Source organism: Camelus ferus, chromosome 11 (assembly GCF_009834535.1).
Source record: "Camelus ferus isolate YT-003-E chromosome 11, BCGSAC_Cfer_1.0, whole genome shotgun sequence".
Classification (NCBI taxonomy): domain Eukaryota; kingdom Metazoa; phylum Chordata; class Mammalia; order Artiodactyla; family Camelidae; genus Camelus; species Camelus ferus.
The window spans coordinates 52179066-52193013 of NC_045706.1; the positions used below are offsets into that span (position 1 = coordinate 52179066).

At 42.4% G+C, this 13948-nt stretch overlaps 1 protein-coding gene and 1 pseudogene across 2 annotated transcripts in view; both read left to right on the forward strand.

Annotated features, from left to right (window-relative positions):
• The window catches only part of LRMDA (leucine rich melanocyte differentiation associated), a 1095017-nt gene that overhangs the window by 656111 nt on the left and 424958 nt on the right, over positions 1-13948 (forward strand). The window lies entirely within an intron of this gene.
• LOC116667395 lies at positions 44-173 on the forward strand (annotated as a pseudogene).

A 13948-nucleotide genomic window follows, 5' to 3' on the forward strand; every position in this document is an offset into this window, starting at 1 on the left:
CTATATCTTACTATGATCCTGTTTTACTAAAAAAATTCAGTGTAGCTTTGCTCAGGGATAGTATCATAGCCAATGAGGTTTATGTGAGGCGTGATTATTGCTAATTGTGTGTGAAACTTTTGAAAATTGTAAAGCACTGTAGAATTTAAAGAATCTTTCATTCAATAAAAAAGAAATTCAATGTCAAGTCATCAGATCTATTTCCATATCCATCATCCCCACGTTCCTCTGCTTCACATTCTTAAAATTTAGATCTTATTTTAACATTGGCTTTGGAATTCTAACATATGTATGCATTCCACAAGGCTCACTGAATCTTCTTAGAGCCAAGACAATCTAGAACAAAGTGAACTGAAATTAGACAGGCATTCACTATACAGGTACTTTATGAATTGTGAATGACAAGGTAGAGAGGAAAGAAAGAAATACAAGGGCAGAACAAGATAACATGTATCATAAAACCATATTATGGGGAGTTAAAAACTGTTGGTAATCCATCTCCCAATCCTTGGAGTTGGTCCTTCCAGCCTGTGCCATAGTAATCCTAAAATTATTGACAGGAAAATTTGGTACAGATACTGCAGTTGTATCAGATCTGTTGCTGATACAATTATTTGGCATAAAACTAGATCTTGTTGCTGCAACTAACCATTCCTCACTGTTTTCAGTTCCCAGAATAATTCAACTCAAGGAATTGACATTTATTATTGACATATATGTCTGAATCCATTCTGATCTTCATCCTGTGAGAGAAATTTCTCGAGTACTCTTTCAGCCACAGTCTTTGGATCCTCTGAAGCATTCTTCCCCTCACAGAGGGGAATGACTTTTCCTGCTGCCTGTGCTGTTGGAGTTCCTCTTCCTTATCCCACTGTTGGAGCAGCCCTTCCGTTAGAACAGAAAATTGATACTGGGACCAATAGTTAAAGAAGTGAGGCTTTATATTAGCATTTCTGAGGAAGAAAGATGTAAGTCTAGGCCTGGCTGGGAATTGTCCTCAGAAATCATCTGGGGAAACTCAGAGGCAGGGTTGGTTTAATCTCTGTGGTAGGTTTGTGTAGATCTAGTCATAGCCAGAAAGTCCTTTTGGATCATGGGTCTTGAAAGTAAGCAAGCTCAAGGTTTGGTCAAGTTCAAGTGTTCAAGGTTTTAGAACTCAGAGAAAAAAGATTTTGGCCTAGTTTGATGAGTAGAACTGGTAGACTCAACAAATGGTTTGTAATAAGAGAAGAAACTCCAAATTGTCATTTCTGGTAGTTCTCCTGCGTGGGAGGCTGCCCCATGCATTCCAAGAGGTTTACCCACCATTCCTGTCTGCTGACTGTGAGCAGTGCTCCATGGCCATTGGAATGACCGCCACCAACCAAAAATCCCAACAAATTTCTTGTCACCTCCTAGTGGAAAAATAATGCCTCTGGTTGAAAGCCAGTGTTAGGGTCTCACCTCTGGATGATGGCCATTTTTCCAATGACGTTTACTATATATAGCCTATGCCTGAGGATATCCAGAGAGGAAGCTGAAAGGCAAAATAATCAGAGAGTTACACTATAGACTTTGAACCATTTGTTCAGTTGATTCTGGTCCTCGTGCAAATTGCAGGTCATTTTATTGCTGTGTAAGAGCTCAGCAAGGAATTGGGACTGGAAGAGTAAGAGCAGGCCCCTCACCAAAGAGTCCAGGAAGGTAGGGACTAGCCTGGTCAATGTGTCTTAGACTCAGAGAAATTCTGAATTTGAAGAAAACTTAAGCTAATTCATCCAGCCTACCCTACAGTGGAGGAATGCCTTGGTAAACAGACACATTCTTAATATATGTCCATACATCTATCTTCCATTCTAGGCCTAGGGTGTATCTTAAGGTCCTGGAGATTCTTGTGTTGGGCCTTTGGCACTGGTCCCTAGGAGATAAGGTGAATTTGTTCACAGTAGACTTTGGTTCATTGATTTAAGAGTCAGACTGTTAGAGTTTAATTCCTGCTCTCTCTGTATTGAACAAGTTCCCTTACTTCTCTGGGCCTGCCTCAGTTTCCTGTGTATCAAGTGGAGGTAATGTTACTACCAATCTCACAGGTGTTTTGACATTCAGTGAGTTAAAATATGTGAGGTGCTTAGAAGAGTACATGGTACTTGGTAAACATAAGAGAAATATTAGCTAGTATGAATGTAGGTATTAAATTCAAGAGGAGATTAACATTTAGTTTTGTCTCATAGATGACAGTGCGTTTGCTTCCATGAGGTGGTAAATAATTTGTGCTGATTTGTGCAGCTGCATTCTGTATCTAAAGAGAGAAGTTGATTTTAGCTTTTGTCCCTAAGTTTGTAGCCTGACTTTCTTTCTTGTTTAATGGAGTATTTTTTTCACTTCATCGAGATATAGGTTGGTATAATTGACCTGCAACATTATGTAAGCTTAATGTGTACAACATTTTGATTTGATATATATTGCAAAAGGATGACCACCTTGGTGTTAGCTAACACTTCCATGTCACATGATTACTGTTTGTGGCAAGAACACTGAAGATCTCTCTTAACTTTCAAGAATATAATACATTATTGTTAAATATAATCACCATGCTGAACATTAGATCCCCAGAAGTCATTATCTTCTAACTGGAAGTTTGTACTCTGACTCATATCTCTCCATTTCCCTGACTCAACACTTTCTGGTAACCACCATTCTACTCTGTTTCTGGGAGTTCAGCTGTTTTAGAGTCCACATATAAGTAGTATCACATGGTATTTGTCTTTCTCTGTCTGAAATGTGAGCAGTGAGTCCTGGAGGCAGTGGGTGATCCTTCAAGGAGGTACTTCCCCTTAAGGGATGGAGTCAAAGCCTCCTTAGTAAGCATATCTTAAAAAGTGGGCAGTTGGATTTCTCTTGGTGGCTGTGAAGTAGTAACAGGGACTAGATTTACCCTCCTGTCCTATAGAATTTAAAAAACTGGACAAAATATGTGTAATGACAATTTGCAAACATTGGACAATTGGCAGCACTCAGGATGAACCCTACATTTGCCCAAGTCTGCTGTCTAGAGAGTGGATTGAGGCTGGAGCACAGGGAGGGCAAACTCAGAGACTGCTGGTCTCCCTGCGTTGAGGAGATGGAGTTGAGAGTTAGGGGAGGCCAAAGTGGCTAGAATCCTTGGAGAAGAAATCAAGAAAGGAGAGAGCTGATGGAGAGGAAGGAGTTGAATAGAGAGAAAACTCCAGAGAGCCTTATAAAGGATTCCCCTCCTGGCCTCAGCAGATTCTTTACCGATCAAAGCATGATGTGGACAAGCTACTGGAAGTCAGGAAAGAACCACAGGAATAGAATAGGCAGAGCAGCCCTTGGATCTCACACAGGCCCCGGAGTAGTGCTGTTCCTAGCAGCTAGAGTGGAAACAGTGTAATAGACAGGGCATCCAGGAACATCCTCGGGGGGGGAGGGGGCATTGCCTCAGTAGGAGGGCAAAGTTAAAGATGACTGTGGTCCCACCTAGCAAAACTTGAAAGCAAGCGTCCAAAGGACCAAGCTGTTTACAAGTGACTGTGTGGTGGGGCAGGGGAATGGAGGGACCTCAAGAATATTTAAATAAACACAAAAATATACAGGCTTCAGCACAATCACCTTTATGATGTATGGCATCCAGTGAAATATGGGAAATATGACCCTTAATGAGGAGAAAAGTCTACAGAAACAGATATTGGCGGTGATATAATTAGCATAGGTATTAAATAGTTAGAACTATATGCTGTGTTTCTAATAAGGTCAAGGAAGACATGAGCATGTTAAGAAGTGATATAAGAAGATAGGAAGTGAGACCCAAAGCTGACTTCTAGAGATGAGAATGCAGTGTCTAAATGAAAACTGCATTGGGCAGGATCGACAGCAGAGTAGACGACAGCAGAAGAAAGGATTAGTGAACCTGGTGCTACATACAAACTATTCAAAATGTAGCACAGAAAGAAACATCGGGGAGGAAAATGAACAGAAACCGCAAGCTGTGGGACAGCTTCAAGCAGAGTAATGTGCCTGTAATTAGAGTTCCAAAGTTATCAGAAGAAAGAAGATGGTTCAGGCAGCACTCAGTTAAATAGAAGAGAGAAAAGGAAAAGACAAAAATCAATGAAAACAAGCTTGTTTTTCTTGAGAAGATTAATAAAATCAGTAAACCTCCAACTAGACTTATTAGGAATATAAGAAAGAAGGCTCCGACTACCAGTATCAGAAATGAAAGAGGAAACATCACTAATGTTAAAAATGTAATAAGGAAATATTACAAACAATAATAAACATAACTTGGAAGAAATGGACAAGTTCCTTCAAAGACACAAACTACTGAAACTCTCTCAAGAAGACATAGATAAACTCAGTAACCATACATTATTTTTTAAAATTGACTTTATTGCTAAGAACCTTCCCACAAAGAAAACTCCAGACCTAAGACAGCGTCACTGGTGGATTCCACTAAACATTTAATGAAGAGCTAGTGCCAATTGCTTAAAAACGTTTCTAGAAAATTGAAGAGGAGCCAACACTTTTCTGTTCATGTGCTGATAATCAGCATTATTCTGATACTGAAACCAGAAAAAAAAAATATGAGAAAAGAAAACTCTGGACCCTCATGAACAAAGATACAAAAATTCTTTAAAGATTTTTATAAATCAAATACAACAATATAGAGAGTGAATAATAGTGCATCATGACCAAGTGGGGTTACTTTTTGGAATACAAAGTTGTTTTCACATTCTAAATGTGGGCAAGGATCCTTGAGTAAAAGGAGGATTTTTTCTTCTCTGTCTTGTTCTCATGCTTGAAAAGCACTGGACATGCCTTCTCACTGTGATGAACAGGGAAAGACCTCAAGTCTTGGAGGACTTGCTAATGGTACCAGAACATACCTGTTCTTATGACCTAAACTTGTGACCATAGGGTAGCAGGTTAGCAACAGTCTGGGACCCATCAACCCTCAGCCAGGGTCTGAGATTTGAGACTAGTGGGAAGAGTTTGGGTTTTGGAGTCCCAGAGACCTTGATTCAAATCCGAGCTTCACCATTTTTTGAGCAAATTTCTTAGTATCTCTGAGCTTTAGAGATACTATGAGGGGTAAGAGTGTTCTGAGGCTTAGAAGTAAAATACATAAAGCACTTGGCCCACAGCAAGCACACAGTACATGTGATGGTGGTGATAGTTTATTTTGCTGAGACAACTATCTCGTGATGGTTAAGAGTTATCGCTGTGGGTGATGACAGCTTGGATTCTAACATGAGCTCTGTTACATGTCTCTCTGTGAGCTCTTGCCTAATTTCCTAGTCTTTGAAGTAGACTCACAGTACAACTTGTCTCACAGAGTTGTTGGGAGGTTCCTTTGAGTTCATACATGTATAGTTCTTGGAACAGTGCATAGCATGCAGCAAGTGTTCAGTAAGCATTAGCTGTTATTATTAAAGTTATTTTTTGTTTATTTGGCCACTGATGTCACTGTTGTTGATGTTGACCAGCTAGCTAAGGCTTCAAAATCCTAGCAAGAAATGTACCCGATAATGATTCACCATCTAGATGAGAACAGTGGGTAACAATCACGGAGCCCTTGAGTTTGCCCAGTCACCAGTTGAAAACAGATCTTCCTGGCTTTGACAGAACAGGGAGAGGTGATTAGCTGCACCTGGGGGAATAAGCTTTTGGGGGCCAGGAGCAGGGCAGGCCCTGACGACAGTCTTTTGGAGACAGGAATATTTTGGTCGGAAACATGCCTGCTTGGCATTGACGCATCCTGAGTAGTGAAGGGGTGCAGTGTCAGTGGAGCCCTGGGTTGTCATGAGGACTGTGTTGCCCTGCTGCAGGCAGGTGATGGCACCTGAATGGCAGTGTGACAGAGAGCAGAAACACGGCCACAGCCAGCCACTCAGCTTGCCATGGTGATGAGCACCGTGCAGATTTCCACCCGCTGGGAACGAGTCTGGCCTGGGGAGGCCTGCCAGACGGTGCGCTGTGTGCTCCCAATTTCTTTCAGCACCTCCTATTTTGCCGTTCATAGCCTTTTGCTATTAAGCAGACGGAACAGCTCATATCCTGTGGACAGATGATAGATCTGTCATCTTTCTGAAAAATTGTTTGTCTTCCACAGGTGTATGGGCTTCCTTCTCAAGCCGTCAGGTCACATGACACTTTTCAACACTCTCTCCTCTACCAGCTTGGCATCCAGCGTCTATCAAAAGGGAAATCTTTCACATGCAATTATGACAGAAAATAAAGGTGATGAGGTGTGGTGTACCAAGAAAGGGATGAGATCAAAAGGCGGTAATGAAAACTGATTATAATCAGAGGACAGCTTCGACTCCAGAAGTTGTTGTGAGAGTGCCTGGGCCCTGACCCTGCTTGGGGGCACACACACCACCACACATTGGTGTGTGCACAGACGGTACAGCCACAGATCAAGTCACAGGCGTGGTTTCTCTCCAAATAATAAATTGCTTGGCTGAGCCTAACCTAAGAGGGATTACAGTAGCGTGCAGTTGTATCAAAGCCATGCTAAGGCACCTCCTTCTAAGTAATTTACACAAGACATGTTTCTTCTTCTTCTTTTTCTTTTTCAAATAGAGGTTCTGGGGATTGAACCCAGGACTTCTTGCATGCTAACCAGGCTCTCTACACTGAGCTATACCCTCTCCCTAAGACATGTGTCTTCTAGCAAACATCCATTTAGTGGCACCCTTTCAGACCTCCAAGAGTCTAGTTTACATATTGAGGCTGAGTTTCCAATAGGATCGTACAGAGCACAGAGCCTGGACACCCAGAGGCTCATTGTATTTACTGAACTCTGGGAGGTCAAGGGGAAAAGCACAGGCTGTTGAAGTTAAAGAATGAGGCTGCTTATCTTTGGAGCCTTCACAGACATGTGGTGTGCCCATCTCGGTGGCACCCTTTTTAATTGGAGAAGAATTTCTCTATTCGACAAGCACATTTCCTAGCGACTGTTATCATTTTGAAAGTATTTATCACATGCCAGCATTCTAAATCCTAGAAAATGACTTGCCCAGGTCAAGTTAGCAGAGGTTTTTGATTTTATATCCAATCTCTTATTTTGGAATGCTACAGGAAAGCCAGCTGTTTTTCAACTAATTGTGGGTAGACCAGTTGGAGTTGATTAAAAAAAAAAGAACCCCCCCAAACTCTTAATTATGGATTACTTAAATAGAAATATAGTTGTATCAGTTTCAGTAATGGTTAATGCAGTCATTCAAAGGAAGCTAACAAAGCTATGTCAAGTATCTTTCTGTTTTCTTGCTTAAATGGGAAATCAAGTATAGTTTATCACTTGTAGTAAGTAGAAATTCAGCTATTTGAAAATGGCTCATTTTTCTAAGTAAATTCTTAAATTTCTTAAAATTTCTAAAAATTCTGTTTCTTTCATTTTTAATACTGGGTAGATTAGTAAACCTTTGCCTGTAAAGACAATTGGGAGAGTGTCCAGTGTCACAAGTGAAGGTCTCTATCAATGAAAATGAAGGGATAAGGAAAGGGAACCAACCTTTGTCAGATGTCTATCTTATTTAACTTCACGTCCTCAAAAAAAAAAAGATTTGATGGAGATGATATAACCATTTTTAAATGAGGAAACCAAATGAAGTAAGTTGACCAAAGTTCGACAGAAGGTGATAGAACTGGCCTTGGATTCCTGTTTTTGTCTAGCTCCCCAGGTGGCCACTTTCCTGTATTGCTTATTAACCCAGTTACGCTGTTTGTGATAGGCCGTCTGTCTCTAACCAAAGGCTACTGTCTGGTAGCACCCAAGTGCTTACTCAAATGCCTTCTGTTAGCAACCAGAATTGAGATTTCACATGAAATGTCAACCCGCTCCCCAGAAGAATGGTGGGCCTTGCAGCCCTGTATTTTCACAGCCCTCAAGGGCTCTATGTTAGAAATATGAGCAGATATTTATAAGAGTTCTCACTGGGTTTAAGTGAGTAGTGTGTCTTGCAGAAGACTTTGTGTTAAGCCAGACTAACCATGGAGAGGATGGTCTGGCTACCTTTGAGTTAGTTGGAATCTGAGGGGGTCAGAAAGGCTTCCTGATGCAGATTCTTGGTTTCAGTGATTCCTGTGGTTACCATGGCCCTTAGTTTTCCATCAGTGTCCCCATTGTGGCTTCACAAATGCAGTGCCCAGCTATAATTGGGTAAGTGAATCATTGGGCATTTCCACCCGTTAGTACTTGAGCATATGTCATTAGAGTAGAGGAGGGGGCTCAGGAAAGGTGAATTGGAAGAGGAGAGCCATCAGCAGCCAGAGGAGATTCCAGAGGGTGCTGGATAGTAGTGGGAAGAGAGGGGTCCTGTGAAGTTGAAGTGGGTCTGGGGATAGGAGTTCAGTAAAGAAGCTTCCCTTACTTGACAGCTGTGCCTCAGGCCAGCTTTGCTTGGTAAAAGTCATGGGATCATCTTGCTCACTTCAAAGGATCTGGCCCACCAGAAGAACAAAACAATATTTCCCTCTGTGGCAAGTTGACTTTGCAGCTGTCATCACAGCTGTATCCAGAAAAGCAACTTACTCAAGTGGCAGCTTGTTCTTGAGGCTTGTCTCATCTTCAAGAAATGCCCAGTGACACCTCTCAGAGGAAATCCCTCATTCCAGGGCTGCTTGGTATTTTCTGCCCCGGCAAGTGCTTTAGGAATACGTTCCTGGGCCCAGTGAACCTTTGGAGAGTGTTCACTGGTATCTGTCCACCAGAAAACATAGTGTGGTCTCTTGTTGGAGATCAGATGGAACTTATTGAGCACAGCTCCAGGTAGCACCGAGCAATTTCTGGTTGTCTTACTAGACTTTCAGGAGCTGCTGATTGAGGACTTATTGAAACCAGTCTTTATGTCCCCACCCTCTCCTCTCTGTTTATCCCAAAGATTGCTCTTTACTATGGTAGAATGGAGTTGGTGACTGATTTTAAAAAATATTTCTCCAGCCTTAGATTACTTAAAGAGAATAGGGTGCCATCCAGGAGGAGGGGCTGGGAAGTAGAGAGGATATTTCCAGTTTTCTCTGTTATCCAGGCCTGGGCTTTATAGAACCTTAGACCTGGAAGGGGCTTTATTGAAGCGAGTGAACTGCCTAATTGTCAGACGCAGCAGATAAGAAAACTGAAGCTTAGAGAAATCTCACAGCTGGTCAGTGGGTAATCCCATAACTGGAATATGTTGTTCAGGTCTGCAGAAGTAGTTGAAAAAGGCAAGGACACACTAAAGCAGGGTGACTGGATGATCAGGGGTCATAAGTGGCCATTTTGAAGAACTTGGGGGTATTTTTGGCTGCAAGTAAGAATATGCATCAAGAAGTCACAAAAACCATCTTCAGATATCTGAAGGGCTGACGCACTGGGTGTAAGGAGATTTATTCTTTGTAATGGGAAATCATCTGCTGAGGAATTTATTATTCTAGGTCTACCATGGACCTTGGGGTCATTTAGCTTTAGCTGTTGTAGGGCCCAGGGAAGGTAGCTTTGAAAGGAGTGCCTGTTCTGTGGATATGTTTTAGGGTAAAAGTAGAGCTGTGTTAGTTTGTTCTAGGGTCAACCTGGTGATAGGAGGGATAAAAGCAGTGGCTGGGATACCTACTGTAAGTGTAAATGTGGCAAATTATTCCTAGGATGGAAAGACTTCTGTGAGCCTAGCAGAGACAAGGCTTCAGAGAGCCAGGGATACTGGAAGGGACTATTTAAAGATACTTTTATGGTTACCTCTGAAATATAAGGGCCACTAAAAAGAGGATCCGAGGCACTGAAAGGCCTGCTCCCCATACTGGTCTGGATTGCCCTTTGTCTCTCTCACTAACCTGGATACCTTTTAAGGTCCAGATTCTTGACTCTCACTTGTCAGGATGTCATAGCTTATTTGAAATCTCTGATTCTGGAAGCTGGGTCTTCCAGAAAGCTTTTCCCTGGCTCATCAACCCATACTGGAGTCCTCCTGCTTCTGAGTTCAGGGGTCGGGGATGGGTGGTAGAAGGCACCCCCCCCAATAGGTGTCAGGACGCCAGGAAGTCTCTGGGATAACCCGGTCAGATTGGGTCAGTGCTTGAGCTGGGTCCTGCTGGTGACCATCTCTAGCTGCCTTATGAATGTCATTGTGAGTCCCCTCGAAGTTCTTCCCCTCAAATGCTTGCTGTTCTTTGTCATGCTCCCTGGTAGGATGGACCGTGATCCCTAGCCCATTGGAGGAAGCTGTTCCCAGGTTTAGGTGAGCCTTGTCTCTTTTCTCTTTTTGGGTTCATTTCTTTTGGATACCTTCCTTGAGGACCCACTGACCTCTTCTAGGTGGGTGATGTGCACCTAAACCTTTGGGTTCATCCTCCTCAGGTCATTCAGTCCATGCTCTGAGGGGACTGACTTTGTCACTGGCTTTGTTTGTGCTTTGCCCCACCATCTCTGCTGGCTATAATGTGTTTCGCTCATCCTCACCATTTCCTGATTTCCTTCTAAAGGCACCAACATTTTTTGCCAACTTAACATTCAAATATCCCATCTGAGTTCCTCATGAGAAGGGAAAAGCATGGACATAATTTGTTTTCCCTCAAGTGTTACTTGCTGCCTTATAAATCTGAAAGGGAAGGGTCATCTTACTTGGAGAAGCTCTGAAATATCTACCCTTGAAGAGTGTTTATGTTGGGGATGAGGGGAGAGTCTGTGTGCCCGCGGGTACAGGATCCAGGACCTAGGACCCAAGATCTGGCGAGTGGCCAGAGATAAGGAACTCTATCTAATCTTTGCTGCCAGTAGAAATAGTCAATAAATCAGAACTGTTTATTGAGTGCCTGCCATGTTCAGACAACAGGGAAGTGTTGGGAACAGACAAGAACATCTTAACTGAAAACCTACGAATTTCTTCTCATTTGTTGGAGAACTTTGTGACTACATCAGGTCATGGTGCTGTGTGTCCAGAAATTGAAAATCGTAAATCACCTCCTGCTTGGCGCTGGAAAGCCCTTTACCATTTTTATTAGATGGGGTTGCATCTTAGAATGGTAGGAATAAAACCTGAGCTTTCTACATGGGACTTCCTACATGCCTTGGTAGGATGTGGAAGACCCTTAACCTCTCTGAGACTATTTTCTCATCTGTTAAGTGAGTCTGGCCATACCTATGTTAGACTGTTGTTCTGAGAAGTAAATGAAGCATGTGTTAAGTGCTTGGCACGGGGCTGGGCACACTAGGCACCAATGAATGAGGGCTGTCTTGTAGCTGGACCATCATTGCTGGGGCTCATCGTGAAGAAGCTAGAACACATATTGTTCATGGTGTGGCCTGTCTCATCCTACAGAAAATCTCAGTTTCAGGTTCTTTTATTTTTGCCATATTTTATACTGCTATGAATCTGGCACACTGTAGAGAAGCCACTTGGAAAATATCTGATGTGCCGAGGAGGGAGGAGGACACATCTCTCTGACGGAGCCTTTTGGGCTCTTGTGTTAATTAAAACAGTAAAGAAATGGGGAAGGAGGCTAAGCTAAGTGTCCAGAGGGTGTGTCACTGGGGGCAGCCGGGAGAGGCAGGCAGGAGAGGAGGGGTTGTGGTCCCAGAAGAGAATGATGATCTGCATCTAGCTTAGTCAAAGATGAACTCAGGAAGGACAAACCAATTACAGAGTATATCACCTGTGAGAGCGAGGCTCCACCTTTGGTCCTAGTCAGCCGTTGGAACCTACAGCCCAGATCCTGCATGGATTTAAAGGGACCAGAGGACAGTCTCCCCATCTCAAGGCAGAAGTTCCTCTCATTTTTCTTGGAGACACTCTCCCAGTAGGCCCTCAAAACTTTCTTCACAAAGCAAATGTGCCATCATTCTTTGTGATGTGCCTTAGACGTGCCTCAGCTCAGTAGCACTCATTTTTGAAAATGCAGAAATTGTTCTTGTTAGAGCAGTCTATTCCCAAGGAACAAAGGTTGCAACGGGCTGGCATGATCTTGGTTTTTTTCTGTGGCCCTCTCATCAAAAATAATAATAATATTTCAAATGGATAACAGCGTGGTTAATGAGATATTTTACAGTGCAGATGATCAGAAGTGAAGAGGCCCAGGCATTTATACTAGTTGACTGACAAGATTAACTTGATGCACTTTGACCCGCCTTTGGAGAGAAAAAGACCTCTATAAATTTCAAAGAAAAAAGCATCGTTTATTTGCATCCAGATGGCACTTTGAAATTCAGAAAACTGAAATCAGCCTCACAGACAGGACGCAGAACACTACTGGGAAGAGAGTGAGATAGGCCAGATTTACATTTATAAATGCCTGCGATGGCAGTGAATGGACATTGATCCACGTGGGTGCAGGATATGAAGTCTCAGTATGCTACATTTATGAAGCTTTCATTTGAATAAGGAAGCAAATGACATTTTTTTCATATTGAGTTGACAATCCTTAGGAATGAAGCACTAGGTCTTGAGTCCCTGGTCTGGTCAACAGAGATTGGGGCAAACAGTGATCAGTTGCACTCAACAAAAGAGGAGAGAGAATGTATCAGACACAGCAGCTGTTCTGTTAAAGCAAACTGCCATCTCAAGACTCTCCTGTGGCTTTCATGAAAGGATTTTGAAAGTCTGGGGAAAAGGGGTGGAAAAAGTAAAGTTTTGTGAAGAGTCATGGAAGAAGAGAGGGAAGATGCTGGGAGGGTGATCTGGGTGTAGAGATCACACTGTTCCACTCCTGCCTCTTCCCCAAAAGCCCATTCTCATGTCAGTGTGTTGCATTTCTTAAGAGAGGAACCTATTCCCTACTTTAATATTCCCACTAGGTTTCTCCTTTTCAGCTTCCCAGTGTGTGTACTAATGACCCAAACAAGAAAGAATTAATGATGGATGGTACTCATTTAATTGGCTGAAATTGAGTGATGGGCACTTTCTGAATCCCGTTAATTCTTGGGACTAATCTACATATTGGCAACTTGTCATAAGAGACGGGTTGCAAATGCTGAATCAAAACTTCTCAGGGCTTGGCAGTAGTAAAATGGCAATGTGTGAAATGCTCTCTTAGGAGACTGGAGAGGAACTTCTGCATAAGTGTAATGCAGTCATGCTAAGATAATGGATTAAGTGGCCTTCTTTAAGATACTGGCTTTGTGTATCTTGTATATTCAAGAAGTAGCCTTTGTGGATTTTAGTGTGACTATTTAGGCACAAATAAAATAAATGGACAATGGTCAGTGGTGAGTTATTGTGTTAGTATGAGGGGGTGTTAGCAGCCTGTTTTATGCGTCCAAATAGCAGTCTGCTCTTAGGTTTCCTTCTGGAATTCACTAGGCTTCATGGCTAAACTTCCCACTGGGGTTAGGACAGAAAATTTCCCAGGGGACCACACAGGGATTTGGATCTAGAAGAGCAGGGTTATTATAGGATCTTTTCCATTTCCCACTTGGGAGATATTGGGAAAGCCACTGAAATTTGTCTCATAGTGGATTATAATACTATGTTTTGCTTGAAGAGATTCTGAGGACCGGACAAAATGATGGTTTGAAAAGATTTCATATACTGCAAAGCTGTGTGCAAATATTGTTGTTATGACTACAGGAGCTCTTCCTGGTCTGTTAGAAAACATCTCCCCCCCTCCTCCTGTCTTTTCTATCAGCCATAGTGAATATCTGTTGATGCTTAGCATATTTATACCAGGAATAGGTGTAAGTCCCAGTGTCCTTTTGTCCCTCTGTTGGGGACCCAGACTGGATTATTATCTGGGCATACTGTTATCCAGGCATTCTTCAGATGTTTTGAAATGGGTCTGGTAAGAACCAAAGCTATGTTTTCAATTAATTTTCTAAAAACACAATTTGCTCGAAGTACATTTAAAAAAAAAACAACCAAAAATTCCACAATGAAATATGGCTTGCCAGAAATTTGGGAGATCTCTGTGGGTTTCACTGATATCAAAGGCTTCTATTTAGTACGACTTTGCTTTAAAGTGGGCCTTACTATCAATTTAGCAA